The following is a 15,888-nucleotide window of genomic DNA, read 5'->3' on the forward strand; positions in this document are numbered from 1 at the left end:
ATGGAAAGCACAGTATTTGGGTTGGAGAGATAATACAGCAAGCAGGGCACTTGCCTTGTACAAGGCAGATCTGGGTTCCATTCCTGACACCATACATACATGCACCAACAGGACTGATCCTTGAGTATGATGCCAGGAGTAAGTCTTGAGCACAGCTGGGTATGACTCCCAAGCCAGAACTAAAACAGAAAATGCTTCTGGGTCCCTGGGTCCCTCTCAGCCACCAACCTACAGCCCACAGCGAGATCCAGACTGAGGTAAACAAGAAAAATATACACCTGGAAGGTTCTAGAGTCACTGGTGGGCACTGATAGAGCCAACTGGAACCTAAGTCATCACTCTAAAGGGTGTTGTTTTTAGAACATTTTTGTTGGTTTTTCAAATATGTGCAATTTCACCCCGGGGAAGGTGGGGAAAAGGGCAAGACAAAAGTCAGGGCACACGGAGATGGTACAGTGGCAAAAACACTCATCTCAAGGACCAGAATGATATTATAGTGGGTTGGGCACTTGCCTTGCATGCAGCATACCCGAGTTCAAACCCTTGCACCCATATAGTCCCTGAGTGTAGAGCTAGGAGTAAGCCCTGAGTAGCTAATAGTGTGACCCCAGAACAAACTCCCCCCCAAAAAAAATGGTAAAAAAGGCACCCTACTCTTAATGGTGAGGATGAGAGTTCGATCTCTGTTGCTACCCATATGCTCAGAATCAATTCTGCCAGCTTTGCTGTCTGAATCACCTGGCACTACAGCGGGCACAGCCAGGTGTGTGTGAGCAGCTTAACCACATGTGCACCCTTGGTTCCCCCAAGGACAGCAACCAAGAGAAAGGGGAATCCAGGTGGTGCTCCGACCAGAGATACACAGGGAAGGATCTAAGGGGGTTCTGATTCTGAGAAAGACGATGCCCCCTGGCGCTGCCCAGCCATATACATGGCTGCAAAGTATTAGATAGCAAGCTGGCATGGGTTGGCTACAGAAAAGATAGACATAGAGCCTGAGCGTCTGGCTCGCTGATAGTGGACACAAAAGCACTCTCCAGCTCCATGCGTGAGGTGCCTGCCCAGGGGAAGGGTTGTAAAGGGGTCTGGTCTCTTAAAGAAGCCACATCTTTGTGGGGTTGTGGGGAACCCAGACATACAGGTGCAAGTTCTGCCAGTGAAATGTGCTTTCTCAGTGAGGTCCTAAAAGAAGGAAAGAGTTGGGCCATGTTGGATCAGGAACCCCCCAAATCAAAGAGGGCTTTTTGAGGCTCCCTGAATGATGCTCCAGGAAACAAACTACTTTCTTTTGCAGAGGGGGAGTTCTCTCATACAGCACCAGGAGAGTCCAGAGATCATTTCCAGAGATACTTAGTGAACTGAAACAGCCAGAAACTTGGATGCTCAGTCCATGGATTCAGCACTGCTCAGATGAGGTGCTTTAACAGGAACTTTGGGGCCACATAAAAGTCTCCAGGGCTGCACCTGGCAAGGCTTGGGCATCCCTAACCAGGGTCCTGCCCACAAGGTCTGGATCCTCCATCTTTGTCTACATCCCCACAAAGCTGCTTTCTCAAGATCAGAAGAGATTAAAGACCCTAAGCTGATCCTAGGGTTCTGAGAGGGCATCTCCATGCCATAGGAGGCCTCCATAATCCCAGCTCTTCGTATCCCATAAAAGATAGGGTCCCTCTGCAGTCTCTGAGCCTAGTCTAGTTTGGTCTAAGTAGGAGCTGGAGTGTGGCTGAATGCGAATTTAATACTGAGCATAAATATGCTTTACAGTCACGGGGAAGGCTTTCCACGCTGACGAGACCATCAGATGGTTTATGGTGATGCAGATCAAGTGAAAAGAAGGAGAATAAATAAAAGAGAAGATAATTATTTGATGGCGTTCTCTTAGGATACGCCACAGTGGGGAGGACTTACAAAGAATACATATGGCTGGAGGGACACAGCTACTCGGGCATCAAACGAACTTATAAATGGTCAGAAGTGGGAGTGGCAGGCAGGGCCGGGAGAGACGCAGGAGCCAGTGGCACCATGGACCCACAGCTCTGTGCTCAACCTTGCCTTGCCAGGCACTGACCATGCACAGCTCCGGCAACTCCCGCGCAGGAAGGCACTGCCTCATAAATGTCTCCGGGAAATTATGACTGTTCTGCGACAGCGCGAAGATGCTGCCGTTCATCTCTGCACCATCTGCACAGGCTCATTTGTTGCTCCCGTGGCAGTCCACATGCACGTGGCAAGTGTGTGAGTCGCCACCACCCGGGTTTGCTCTGCACAAGAATACTGCAGAGCTGGATGCTGGGTGGGTCCATTTTGGGCAGGGACACGCAGCCTGCTGCCCTTCCAGTGCAGATGTGAAGGGAACAAACAGCAGGGACTGGAGAGAACAGAGGGGGCAGGTACTTGCCTTGCATGCAACCGAGGTCAGTTCAATCCCTGCCACCTCAGGCTTCTCTGAGCATGGCCTGGGGCAGTCCCCAGCACAAACCACTGACAGTGCTTGAACCCTAGCAGAAAATGAGTACAGAGACACCACCTGTGCTCATGGACTTAATGCCCCTGTGAGCAGCACGAATGGTTGTGCCTGAAGCAGGGGAGGGGATTGGGCCTGAGGGAGGCCTTTGTGTTTGCTGCCCCTCCTGACAGCTTACTTTAACATGGCATCTTCTTATTTTATGGTTTCTTTTGTTTTATTTTTTTTATGAAGTTTATTGTTTAATTGGTTGGTTTTTAGGACTTACCCGGCATTGCTCAGGGGTTACTCCTGGTTCTGTGCTCAGAAATAGCTCCTGGCAAGTTCAGGGGACCATATGGGATGCCAGGAATCAAACTGGGTCCATCCTAGGTAGGCTGCATGCAAGGCTAATGCCCTACTGCTGTGCTATCTCTCCAGCCCCTTTTATAGTTTATTTGTATGACACCCAATGACGATTGCAACCACTTCTTTTTCTTTTGTGTGTGTGTGTGTGTGTTTATTTTTGTTTTGTTTTAGTGGAATGGGCACCTGCAGCAGTGGTCAGAGGTTACACCTGGCTCTGAACTCAGGAATCACTCCTGGCGGGACTCAGGTGACCATACCGTTGCCAGGGATTGAATCTGGGTTAGCTGCATGCAAGGCAAATGCCCTCCCTGCTGTCCCTTGATCTGGCTCCAATAACCACCCCCTTTTTCACAGTAGCTGTTCTGACTGGCCAATCACCACTCTGATCCCTTTCGTTTTCATAGCTCCTGTGTACTGGGTCCCATCTGTCAGCAGGCTCTGCTCCTATAAGGGTGTATCTTCCCCATGACAGATGTGGACCAAGCCCTTGAACTCCAGCTCCTGTGCTCACAAGGGCTACAACATGAGGATGCATCATGGACATGTAAACTATTGAGGGGATAGGTAGCCATGAAACTAGGGAGGATCTGCGGCTGCATTGCCAAGTTTATGGCCTTTTAAAGGGCTGTTTGGTGGAACAGGAGACTTTGGTGAAAGCTGATGTCAGAAAGGCACAAGGAGGGTGTACCACGATGAGTGACGGCCTCTTTTTTTTTTTAAAAACCATCTCCTTTCTCCTTCAGCCTTCCCCGTCTTTCTCTCTCTCCTCCCTAGATCTCAACATGTCATATAAAAACCACCTTTGCTGCCTTCCTCAGAAAGAAGCCCTGTTCTTTCTGCAAGGTGCTGAAGATGCACCAGAACTTGAGAAGGAGAGACAGAAAGGTGGGGAGGGGGGAAGAGGAGAGACTGTGGCTTAGGATGAAACCAACTGATGATGGCGGAACCTTTTGGCCAGGGGGAGAAAGCTGGCTAGAGCCCTGGGAGGGAAGTGACCGGAAGTGGTGGTCATGTTATAAGGAGCCAATTGTGGTATGGACCACTTGGAAGCAGCCCTGGAGAGTAGGGAGAGAGAGGTTTTCAGGAAGCTGAATTCACAAAATTTGGTGGCTTCTATGTGGGGAGCAAAGCAGATTTTTATGGGAAAGGAACTAACTAGAGACATTGGGGGTAAAAGAGAGAGTTTATGAAAGTCAGGCAGAGGGAGGGAAGCAGAGGTGGGAAAGCAAAGGAAACTCCCACTGAGAATCCTTTCTTTTTTTCTTTTTCTTCCCAACTTCTGATGTTGAACTAATTTTAGACTTAGGGAAAAGGTGGACAAACGGCCCAGAGTTCCACATGTTGCTGCCCTGATCTCTTCAAGTGAACACTTGGTAGAAGAACCACAACAGAGTGGCCAAGCCAGGATGCTGGCAAGACTGAACCACCTTGGTGCTTCCACTGAGGACTTGTGAGATGGGGCAAGAATGTGCAAAAATGTGGAGGGTGGGTGCTGCGAGAAAGGCACCCAGTCCCCCTCTGCAGAAAGTCCCAACAGGCATGGGCTGTCTTTCTAGCAAGTAGTATGCAATAGAAGTCACATACATGGTTGTGGTTATATTTGGGAGGTTGTGGATCACACCTAGCCGTACTCAGATCACTTATGGCAATACTCAGCGCTAGTGCCAGGGATCAAACCAGGGTGCCCACATGCAAGAGCACTTTACCCCATGTACTCTCTCCCCAGACCACAAGTGACTCTATAGTAAATGGACCGCAAGACTCTAGACAAAGAACCAGGCCCAGCAAATAAGCATCCTGGTACAACAAGCCTTGGTCTTTGGTCTTCTAGAAGCTTTGGCCATGTGCGGGATCTGGGCATTTTCAGAGGTCCTGGTGTCAAGGCCTTTGACTTCTAGAGAGAGGATGCACTACTGGTGCCCTTTCCCGAATCCCCTCCTTTAATGTCCTGGCAACTGCCTCTCATATGGGCCCCTTTGAGTTTCGGGGATACTTATCATTGTCTACAAGAAGGAACAAAGGCTTTACTCTTTCCTGGGTCCCACGTGACCTCTCCTTAGTTTGGGCACCAGGCAGCCTAGATGGATTGATTGACAGTTCACCAAACTGTCCATTACCTTCTTCCCTCCTGAGTTTACCAGAGGTGGAAGGAAGACAATGCCCAAAAGAGGAGGGCTGTGAAGTAACCACCAATCCCCAAACCCATTGGACCTTTCTCCGGCCAGTTGCAGAAGCTTCAGGCCCAAGTGTGGCCAAGCCAGCCTGCCACAGTACCATGGCCCACTTGGTTCTCTTTGCCAAGGTCTATCTCTAAAGTTCTTTGTTTCCTACAGGGAGATAAACCTAACACTTTGTTTCTCTGACTTCTTTACTTTCAGCCCCTAGTAACTTGGAAGGCTTTAACTCCAGGGGTGGTGCCAGAAAAAGGGAATGTGAATTTAGATCTAGAGTTAGCATGTAGTCACATGGTCCCCACATGCAAGACTCAGCAATCCTTGTTTTTTTTTTGGGGGGGGGTATAGCCTAGGAAACTAGGATTATTTAGAAGACTAGAATTAAAATATTTAGAGATTAAATTTTGATAAAATTATATCTCATCTCCATACACGGTGATGAGCCTTCTTTGATTCCTTTCCTTCCAGCTCCTGAAAGATCTTTATAAGGAATTTTTATGGGGAACTGGTCTCTCCTCCAACCTGGTGATGGATGCAAAGGAGTAACAAAAAGGAAGAATTTGGTGCTGAAAATAACTTTTCTAAGTTTTTTTCATCCTTCCATATTTGTCTGCAACGACCTCAAATAATCACACATTATTCAAATTGCATCTTTTCTCCCTAACAAAAGGGTAGGAGAGAGCTTGAACAATCGTATTGGGATTAAGGCTCTTGCCTTACATGCAGCCAACCTCAATTCAATCCCTAGTATCCCCTGATTCCCTGAGCTCTACCAGGAGTGATCCCTGAGCACAGAAACAGAAGTAAGCCCTGAGCACAACCCAGTTTGGCCCAAAAACATAAAAAGAAAAAAAAAAGAGGGGGCCGAAGATATAGCATGAAGGTAGGGTTTTTGCCTTGCATGCAGAAAGATGGTGGTTCGAATCCCAGCATCCCATATGGTCCCCCGAGCCTGCCAGGAGTGATTTCTGGGTGTAGAGCCATGAGTGGCCCTTGGGAGCTGGTGGGTGTGACCCAAATCCCCCAAAAAAGAAAAAAAAAAAAAGAATGGGAATAAGAGAGAATGAATTGCCAGCAATTCAAGGAATTTATTTAGCCATAGTACCCAGGAAAGGCAGAGACAAAAAATTAAGCTGTCAGAATGAAAGGAGTGACAGGACTGGAAGTCAGAAGCCTTGGGAATAACAAGAGCTGGATTTAAACTTGAACCTAGCCCAGATGTCCCCAGGCAAAGTTTGAGGATGTCTCTCCACCAAGGGGCATGGCTCTCCTCACTAGTGCTTTGTGAAAATAATGTGTGCTCTTTCCCCACCACCACCACGCATGTGCCAGGTGAGGGATCCACTGCCTGGGCCATGCAAGGGCAGTTATGAGGAGCCGTGCCCTTTCGCATCATATTTGGGAGTTAGAATCATACAAACTTGGAGGGTAAAGGAGGATACTAGTCCATCCAGCAGATGGACAAGTGACTTTTAGGATGACTTTAGGACAGCCTGTGCAGAGGCACAAGGATAAACAGGAGGAAACTTCGGGGCTACATTAGCCATGGGATTCTGGGATTCTAAGTGCCCAGGCCTGTGGGGGGGGTGGCGTGGATGTGGTTGGCTGAGACCTGGGAGAGCCACTGATGTGAACACTGAGTTTATCAGCATATCACATGGAGCCCCAGGATTTGGGAGTCCTCAGCTCACACACAGATGCACCTACTTTTCCCGCTTTCTCGCAAACATCAGAAATAGGCCCACACTCATCACCTATTCAGTAACTTTGGGGCAGGAATTGAGAAGATCTTAGGAGCCAGACATACTTTTATTCCTTCACAAATTAACTTCAAGGACACAGAATGTCCTTCCTCCCTTTGAAAATGAAAATCACTAGGACTGGAGCAATAGCACAGCAGGTAGGCACTTGTCTTGCATAAGGCTGACCCAGGTTTGATGGTTTGATCCCTGGTTTCCTGAGCACAGGAAGGAAGGAAGGAAGGAAGGAAGGAAGGAAGGAAGGAAGGAAGGAAGGAAGGAAGGAAGGAAGGAAGGAAGGAAGGAAGGAAGGAAGGAAGGAAGGAAGGAAGGAAGGAAGGAAGGAAAGGAGGGAGGAAGAAAGGAAGCAAGAAAGGAAGGAAAAAAGAAAGGGAGGGAGGGAGGGAAGGGGAGGGAAGGAGGGAAGAAGGGAGGTAAGGAAGGAGGGAGAGAGGGAGGAAGGAAGGAAGCAAGGAAGGAAGAAAGGAAGGGGAGGAAGAGTGGGGGAGGGAGGGAGGGAGGAAGCAAGGAAGGAAGGAAGCAAGGAAGGAAGGAAGGAAGGAAGGACGGCACCAGGAGTCACCATCGCTCTGAGCCTGCAATGGCCCCACAGAATTTCCTATCAGTGCTGTAACCAACCTTGCCTGAGTTCTTACCCATTCCTCTCATTTGATGCTACCTTACTTGGGCTTTGTTTGATTGGTGCCACATCAGGACACAGTGGGAGGAGTAGCATTGAGCTATACCTAGCAGCATGCAAAAAGCCCTGCATGTCAAGGAGGGGGTTGCCTGGGGCATCTGCCACCTGCACCATCATCTCCCTGGCCATCTCCGATCTCCTCTGGGCCTCCAGTTCCCCTTTGTTCTCCTTCTCTACTTCTTTTTTTCCTCCTGCCAGGAGCTGTCCTAGACCAAGCAACTTTCAGCATGTGCATACCTGAAGACAAAACCTGGTCCATGGTTCAGCAGATTGAAAGAGCACTGTGACTCTTTCTAGCATTCTAGGTACTGTGCCAGCCTCTCTGGGTAGCAGGAGAGGTGGGCTCTGACCTTAGCATCCCTCCACATTAGGATTTCATAAAGGAGATAGCTCCTGTGACAGACTGTCAGTGGGACCCCTCTCCCCAGTATACAATGATATTTGTGGGTATCTCTGTGACAAGGTATAGGCATTGGAATATACCAGATTCTATCAAGGTTTGATGGGCAGTTGTTAGGCTAGGTTTGAGGTGCTGAATTGGAAGGAGGCAGGCAGGTAGGGGCTGGTATCAGGCTGCCCAGACTGAACCCATGTCCTGGCAGGTCAGGGATGGGACCGTAGATCTCAAGTTCTTCTGTGCTCCAAGACCCAGCTTGCTTCCTTCTATGTGGTATTTAGGCAAAACTGAAATATCCACCCAAAATCTCTCCACCTGCACTCAGCTAGGGTGACCTGGGAATCTACCAGACCCTGGGAAGTCCATGCATGGGAGCCGCAGTCACAAACCTGGATCACAGGCCCCAGAGCTTTTTTTACAGGGTGTTTTATGGGAAGTTTTCAGTGCCAGCCTCAGGGCTGGGAGGCACTCAGCCTGCCAGAGTAAACAGCAGAGCCTGTAGGGAGGGGACACGGGCACTTGGAAAGGACAGTTTGTGTTTAATTGTGAGTCAAGCTACTTCAGTGACAGAGAGGCTGGGAGAAAGGCGGAAGGGTGGGCAGAACCCCTAGTTATATTTCTCTCTGGTTTAAGAGCTCCGGGGAGTCAGAGCAGAGCAAACAGGCCCTTGGGGCTCTGCCACTGACTGATGTCAGTTTTCAGCCTGCTGCTCACAGGTTTGTGCTTGGGGTTAGTGGGACCCAGGAGGGTCCAGAACCCAGCTGCTGTGATGCGTGTCTAGCCTTTCTGCAAATGGGACTGACTTTGACCTTTGTGAATCCTGAAATAGAAGCCCGAGCTAGCAGGAAGCACTCTGAAGTTCCTAGCACCAGGCTCCCCAGGATAGAAGGACAGCCTGGAGAGAGAGATACTGCTGAGAGTTTGAATCCCAGCCTCTCCAAAACGAACCAGAGCCAAACCCAAAGTAAAATTCAAGCCCAGACTGAACCTAAACACAACAATATACCTCAACCCGGGTGTCACTGATGATAAAGATGACGATAAAGAGGCTGCAGTGCATAATGGGAAATCTCTGTGGCTTCCACTTAGTTTTGCTGTGAATCTCTAATACTTTTTGTAATATTACTTTTTTTTTGCTCTATAATCATGTTTTTTTAAGGGTGCCTGGGTGGGGAAGGGGGATAGAGCACACCTGGCAAAGCTCAGTAGCTTCCCTTGGTTCTTTGCTCTGGAGTTGCTCCAGAGGTGTTCAGAGAATGCTGTAGGTTGTGTTGGGGATCCAAACTGGGCCAGCAGCATGCAGACAAGTGCCTTAACCTCTAGACTGTACCAGAATAAAAACACCTATTCTTAGGTGAGTGATTAAGGAGTGCTACTCTAGGTTCAGTGTCAGGATAGGCCCACTGTGAGAATTTGTGAGACATGTCTTTAACGGGGAATGGGAACAGGGAGGATTGAGACAAGTCTGATATGGGTACGGGAGAGAGTAAGGGCAGGGCAGATGGGATCTTTCTAGAAACCCTATAGTGGATTTTAAAAACAAAGCCTTAGCAAGTGGCCAGGGAGTCCTTGCGCTAGCAAGCCACTAGGACCCTGGCTCCATCATGGGCCACTCTGCATCCCTTCTGTCCTGCCATTGGTCAGGAGTGGCCTGTGGACATGTGGGTTCAGAAAGGCAGATAGAGTCCAGGCCAGTGCCCTCCCTATGATCTGGCCCAAGGTGGGGTGTTCCCATGGCCACCAAAAGTGTCCCTGTTTATGCATCTGACACTCATTCCATGCACTGGATTTTAGAAAAGGATCTTTCCCCGCTTAGAGAAATCCAGGCTAGACCCATGACCCCAGGAGCTCCTGACCACAAAAGCTGTCCCTGCTCGGGGCTCGTGTCCACACAGAGCTCAGTATCAGGAGGAACAGGCCAGGGGCTTGTGGACTGCACCATGGGCACAGGGAGTGAGGTATAGACATACCTGGGGGTACAGACATAACTGGGTGGCATACAAGTACAACTAGGGTATAGGTATATCTGGAGAGATACAGGCACCCTGAGGGATACAAGCAGATATGGGGATACAGGTACACTGGGAGATAGAGGTACACCTATGAAGGTACAAGCATCCTGTGGAAGTACAAGCACATCTGAGGGAGCTCCAAGCATTTTTAGGGACAACCAAAGAGGCTCTAGGTACAGATTGGGGTGCGTTTGGTGCTCTCCTCTCCAGGGAGCTCCAGCTGAACTCCTTCTGTGACCCTTAGGGACAGCACTGTGCCCAGGCCTCGCATCTCTCTCCTTAGCCCATGACCTCCCCTGGTTAGCTCTCACCCTAAGCTGTCTGCATCTCACCTAGCAGCAAGACAGGTGCTGTTGCCTAAAGAGGATGTGGTATGGCCAACGTCCGGCCCTGGATGAACAAAGCCGTGTTATGTGAGAGATTCATCTGCAGGGAGTGATGAACTGTATGGCAGAGTATGAAGGTTGGTAGCAGCGCTGTAAAGTTTTATATGACTGAAAACTAGGGATGAAAGATAGAACCATTTTAAAACCAAGTGGCTAAAAGGGGCTTCCACGGGACTGTTAAACAGCCTGATGATCACTAATTGCTCATTTCTTTCTTCAAGTAAAGAGAGGTTCTGCTTGGCCTCTGAAGGGCTGGGTTGATAGGGAGAGGGGCTGGGCCCATGCCCGGTGGATACAGAGGAGGGAGCATTTTTGCATTTGGGGGGGGGGCGTTGGGTCATACCCAGCAGTGCTCAGGGGTTACTCCTAGCTCTATTCTAAGAAATCTTTCTGGCAGGCTCGGGGGACCATATGGGATGCTGGGATTCGAACCACCATCCTTGTGCATGCAAGGCAAATGCCTTACCTCCATGCTATCTCTCCGGCCCCCATTTTTGCATTTTCTATTCATTGCCAAAAACTCTTGTGACCTTGGACAGGTCATTTTAGTGCCTGGACCATGAAAGACTTTTCTAGATCTAGCCACACTTTTCCATATCTTTGGCAGTGTTTTTGGAAAGTGGTAGAGGGAAGATGAAGATTGAGATTAGGAGAGGAGACATTGCTAAACAAATGATGGCAGGTGAGAGGGTTGGGTGGTGTGATGTCCCAAAAAGGGGTGCTGAGGGCTCTCTCTGAGCTGGGAGATCTAGGGAAGTACCTACCTGTGTATCCAGGCTCTTGGCAGCTTCTTGAGTGACATAACTCCAGAGGTTTCATTCTCATGGGAGTTCAAGTAACTGACAGAAGAAGAAAACAGGAATACAAAGAAATACAACCACTTGCCAAAGATCTCAGAATGGCAGCAAAGCAATGTCCAACCTCCAGATCCCAGGACCTGTGGCTCTGCTGTGCCACAAATCAAAGAGTTTTTACCAATAGGATTAAGGATCTTGAGTAGGAGTAGCACTTGTTCTGGACTATCTGAGTGAATCATTGTAATCACAAAGAAAAGAGGAAGGTGGAAAGGCAGAGAAATCAGAAGCTCCTGCGTACACACAAACAGCTTGCATGAGGCAGCTAAACAGACCTTCCGGAGGCAGAGATTAAAAGCTGTGGGGCCAGAGAGATAGTACAACAAGAGAAGGATCTTGCTTTGCACACACTCTGCCCAGGTTAGATATGGTCCCCCGAGCCCTGCCAAGAGTGACTTCTGAGCACAGAGCCAGGAATAAACCCTGAGCACTGCTGGGCGTACCCCAAAACAAAACAACAAAGTCAAATCACTAGCACATTTGAGACCTACATCCATCCTCAGGCCTGGCCTGGGAGCTGCTAGGTTAGCATCTCTGGCCTACCTTCCTGCTTTAGGTTTGCCACTTCATACACAGGCTCTGCTTGGTCCAGTACCTGCCTTTCCTTGGATCCTTAAGGAGCATCTTGGAGCCAGTGTGAGATGCATTGGAGTCAGATCCTCTAGGCATAGGCAGGCCAAGGTCAGGACTCATTCACGGGGCTTATAAATGCAATTTAGGCCAAACTCCTTTTTCAGCATCAGGCATCAGTATCTTCATTACATGAACAGAAAGGAGCAAAGCAGCAAGGCATGTGTCTATGCAGATGGTCCAGACCCTAGCAAGTTGGCAGTTTGAGGAGCTGGGAACCAGGGTGGACAGGTAGGCAGTGGGCAACCTGTTAGCCCAGAGCATGCAACAGAGAACCAAGCATTCTGAAACATGATCCTTAGTGATGGTCACACTGGAAATAGGGATTCTTCAGAGGATGAGGAGTTTGCAGTGAAAGGGTATAAGGGGGCAAGAGTTCCATTAAGGAACCTCCAAAGGATGCCTGGACATTGCTGCCACCTTGTGGACTAAATCAAGAAAAAGGTTATGGCTGCCCTTTGCCTATGATGGGCTGTAGCGTGGATCTGGTTTCAGAGTTTAGAGTGGAGGTAAGGGGCTGCTGTCTGAAACCTCCGAGGTGGGTGGCAGCTTTTATACTTAGGGGCGATGCCTCTGTCAGGAGTTTGGCAAGAAAGGAGGGAAGGACATCCCAGTTGTCCACTGTCCATACAGGGCCGCAGCCTGGAATGGAAAGACCACAAAGGAGCTGTCTGAGCTCGACAAGAGACATACATGAAGGACCACGAAAGCTTGGATGTGGGGGATGAATTAATTCCCCTAAAAGTGTAAGAACATGAACTCCTGTGAGGAATCTGGTGGAAACAGCTGTGTCAGGGGATGGCCTTGTCGCTTCTGTCTCATGGCAGAAAACCCAGGACTGTGATTGTGTGGCTTCATCTGGGCACTGCCCTGTGTTGGGGACTCAACACCTCCCCCCAACAATCGCACACACAGATACATCAGGAACGAAGCCTATCCCCTTTTCTCAGATGTACAGACTAAAATTCAGAGGCGTTTAGTTCCCAGGTCACCGCTGTGAACAGTGTCACCACCAGCGAGTAATGGGGCTGCAGTGTGGCTTTCACATAGGACTCCCCTGAAAGAAAGGGGCAGGGCAGCCCTGGGCTCCTCCAGAGGCTGAGAAGTTGGAGCTATTCTGGCCAGGACGAATCCCCTGCAGCTGTCAGGGGCTGAACTCTGGTATTCTCTTCTCTGGCTTCCATGGGGCTGGCGATGCTAAATTCAGGGCTCACCTGCACATTGTGGGAACTAGTAGCAGTGAGGCCCAAGGAAAGAAAGGGGTTGAGGGGGGTCTCTGGCTGAGAGGGCCCTGAAAGCCTGACTCTGCCTCCCAGGACAGGATTGGCAGCCCCAGTCTTCAAGAGATCATTTAAAGAAATTAGGGCCAAGTTTGAGAAACCAGAAGTAGGCCCAGCTTCGCTCCATGAGGCTGCAGGGACTGAGACAAGCAAGGGTCCCTCTGCCAGGACAGGGTGGTCAAGGTGGGGCGCAGAAGCAGAATCCAAGAATGGGGTCCAGACCGTGCTTTGGCTCCTCGACTACCCGCGGGCGCCCCCCAGTCAGGGGAGGGGCCGCCCCCTCCTGCCCTGCACCCGCTAAGGCTGGGAGAGGGAGTGATTAGCGAGGTGCATTGTCCCCGGTAATGGGCCCCAGCTGCTGCTTGAAAGGCTCCACAAAGCGCCTGGCCGCTCCACTCGCATTATCCCCTCGTTAAATCTCTGTTATTACATTAGATTCTAAATGTATTGATTGGGGCTGGGGGAGGGCCCCGGGAGAAGCTGCCTGCTGCCCGGTACCTTCCCCCACCCCATCGCAGCTTTCCTTGAATTTCCCCCTCCAACACACCGGAAGTTCTTGTCCAAATCTGGGGTGTCCACGTTTTGCTTCTACTCTCCCTGGATGCTCCTGAAAGTCACCAGAGGGCTTCTTCCAAGTTTAGGGCATCATCTCTGGAGAAGAAAGGTAGACCCCCCCCCATGGAATTAGTGCAGGGTCCCCACCTCTAAGAGATACTGTGGAGGAAGAGGTTCCATGGAGCCATTTACAAATTCTACAGTGAGTTTGGGAGGAGGTGAGAAGAGGGGGGGCGGGGGAGGTATCAGGGATTGGTCCAGGAACCCCACAGCACAGGCCTGCCCAGATGAGGGGCAGGGATTGAGCTGTGGGTACAGAATTAAAAAAGCAGGTTGAGGGGCTGGAGAGATAGCATGGAGGTAAGGCGTTTGCCTTTCGTGCAGGAGGTCATCAGTTCAAATCCCAGCGTCCCATATGGTCCTCCGTGCCTGCCAGGAGCAATTTCTGAGCCTGGAGCCAGGAATAACCCCTGAGCACTGCCGGGTGTGACCCAAAAACCAAAAAAAAAAAACAAAAAACAAAAAAAAAAGCAGGTTGAAGGAGATAAAACAGGCCCAGATGGTAGAGCAACCCGAATCTGGATTCGATCCCCAGCATTTTATATGGTCTCCCCTGAACACTATAGAGTATGGTCCAACAACAAAAGAATAAGTTTATATTCAAAATATACTGTATAGAGAGAAAATATAATGAATGTAATTATACCAGTGTTGCATTAAATAATTAATGATGGTGCTGGATGGAGAATTATGGAGGCCTTTATTCTTAGGCCATGGCCACGTGGCTTCATCCCCCATCAACCGGTGGTCTGGGATCCAGGAAAGTGACGGGTATTGAACTCACTTACAGGCAGGCTTCAGGAAGCATCAACTTTATTCATGCCCTATCCACCACATGTGTGGCCTATATCATAACCTTTTAAGTATTCAGCCATTCTTAGCTAGCCCTGCATCTTAACTCCTGTCAGCCATCTTCCCTTTGCCCTCCATGCTGGCAAAAGACCAAAAAGGAGCCCAAAAGGGCCTAATCCCCTCTGGTCAAAGCCTTATCTACCTTTTCCAAGACTCCTCCCAGGAAATGGGCGGGGTCTTGCAGGTAAAGTCAAGTTACCTAGGAAGAATGGAGGGATGAGGCTTCACACCAACATTTTTACATCAACATTAGCATCAAAGTACCCAAGACCTCTACCAAATAAATATCTCATTTATTTTTTTGGTGTGTACCAAAAATATAAAACTAAAACAAAAGGTGAGGGGGAAATTCTGGATGTTATCCTGCCCCAGGTGGCAAGAGGTGTGAGCAGATTAAGATTAAGGTTGATGGATGAATGTGGTACACTGAATGGGGAGATCTCTGGCACCAGGCCTCAGTTTCCCATAATGGGCAGTAGAGCCTGGTTGCTGGATCGATGTGCTGATTGGATGTGTCTCACAGAGCGGAAGGTGTTACAAGGTGTTACAAGGGGCAGCTCATGCTCAGTGGTTAATTGGCTGCCTGGATGCGGGGTGTTGTTGCCCCATTGATTGTGGATGGAAGTGGGTGGGGTGGGGGATCGATAGGTTGATCAGTGTCTTACTAGCAGCTCTCTGACTGGACACTTTGTCAATGCCACCTACTTACTGACCAGTAGCACATTGACAGCCAGACTGTCCAACTGGCTCTCTAACTGCTGTTGCCCGAGAATGGCCCAGCAGCATGACAGGCCTACGCAGATCCCAACAGAGGGAGCAGTTTCAGGCCCGGTCTCAGTTCAGCAGAAGGCTAGGACCTCCAACCCCACAATCATCTATCTTCTGCTGGGGGACCCCAGACCTCCTCTTCAACCAAAAATAACTGATGTTTAAGTAGTAAAAGGTCTGGGGTGAATACAGCAGATGACCCAGATGCTCAGGTACTCTTAGGAACCAGCAACCAGTGACTGTCTTTAACTGGTTTCTGCTCCTTGCACCAAACAGAGCTTCCAGACCCTTTCATACATGGATTCTCACAGGGCCCCACTTGCTGGTCCCTTTTCACTCAGTGGTGATCATAGTTCTCTGTACAATAATGGCAGAGCTTGGGCTCAAGGGAAGGAGTAGCTTTGGGGTCCCATACTGCAGCCCTACTGATTGTGTCACCCTGGAATGCCTCATCCCCAATACCTCTCCTGGTGCTCCCCCTGACACTGGCAGTGTGCTATCCCAGGCCACGAGGTCTTCTTCTAATGACAGAGAGCAAATGACCAGAGGAGATAAGAGACTGGAATGAGGAGACAAAAGCCAGGGAAAGTCACACAATACAGAGGTCTTTCCCTGAAGATTCTGGAGTTCTTTCCATCATAAATCCTGTTGGGTGCAGTGAGATTTGGG

The sequence above is a fragment of the Suncus etruscus genome, chromosome 8, assembly GCF_024139225.1.
Source record: "Suncus etruscus isolate mSunEtr1 chromosome 8, mSunEtr1.pri.cur, whole genome shotgun sequence".
NCBI classification, from domain to species: Eukaryota; Metazoa; Chordata; class Mammalia; order Eulipotyphla; family Soricidae; genus Suncus; species Suncus etruscus.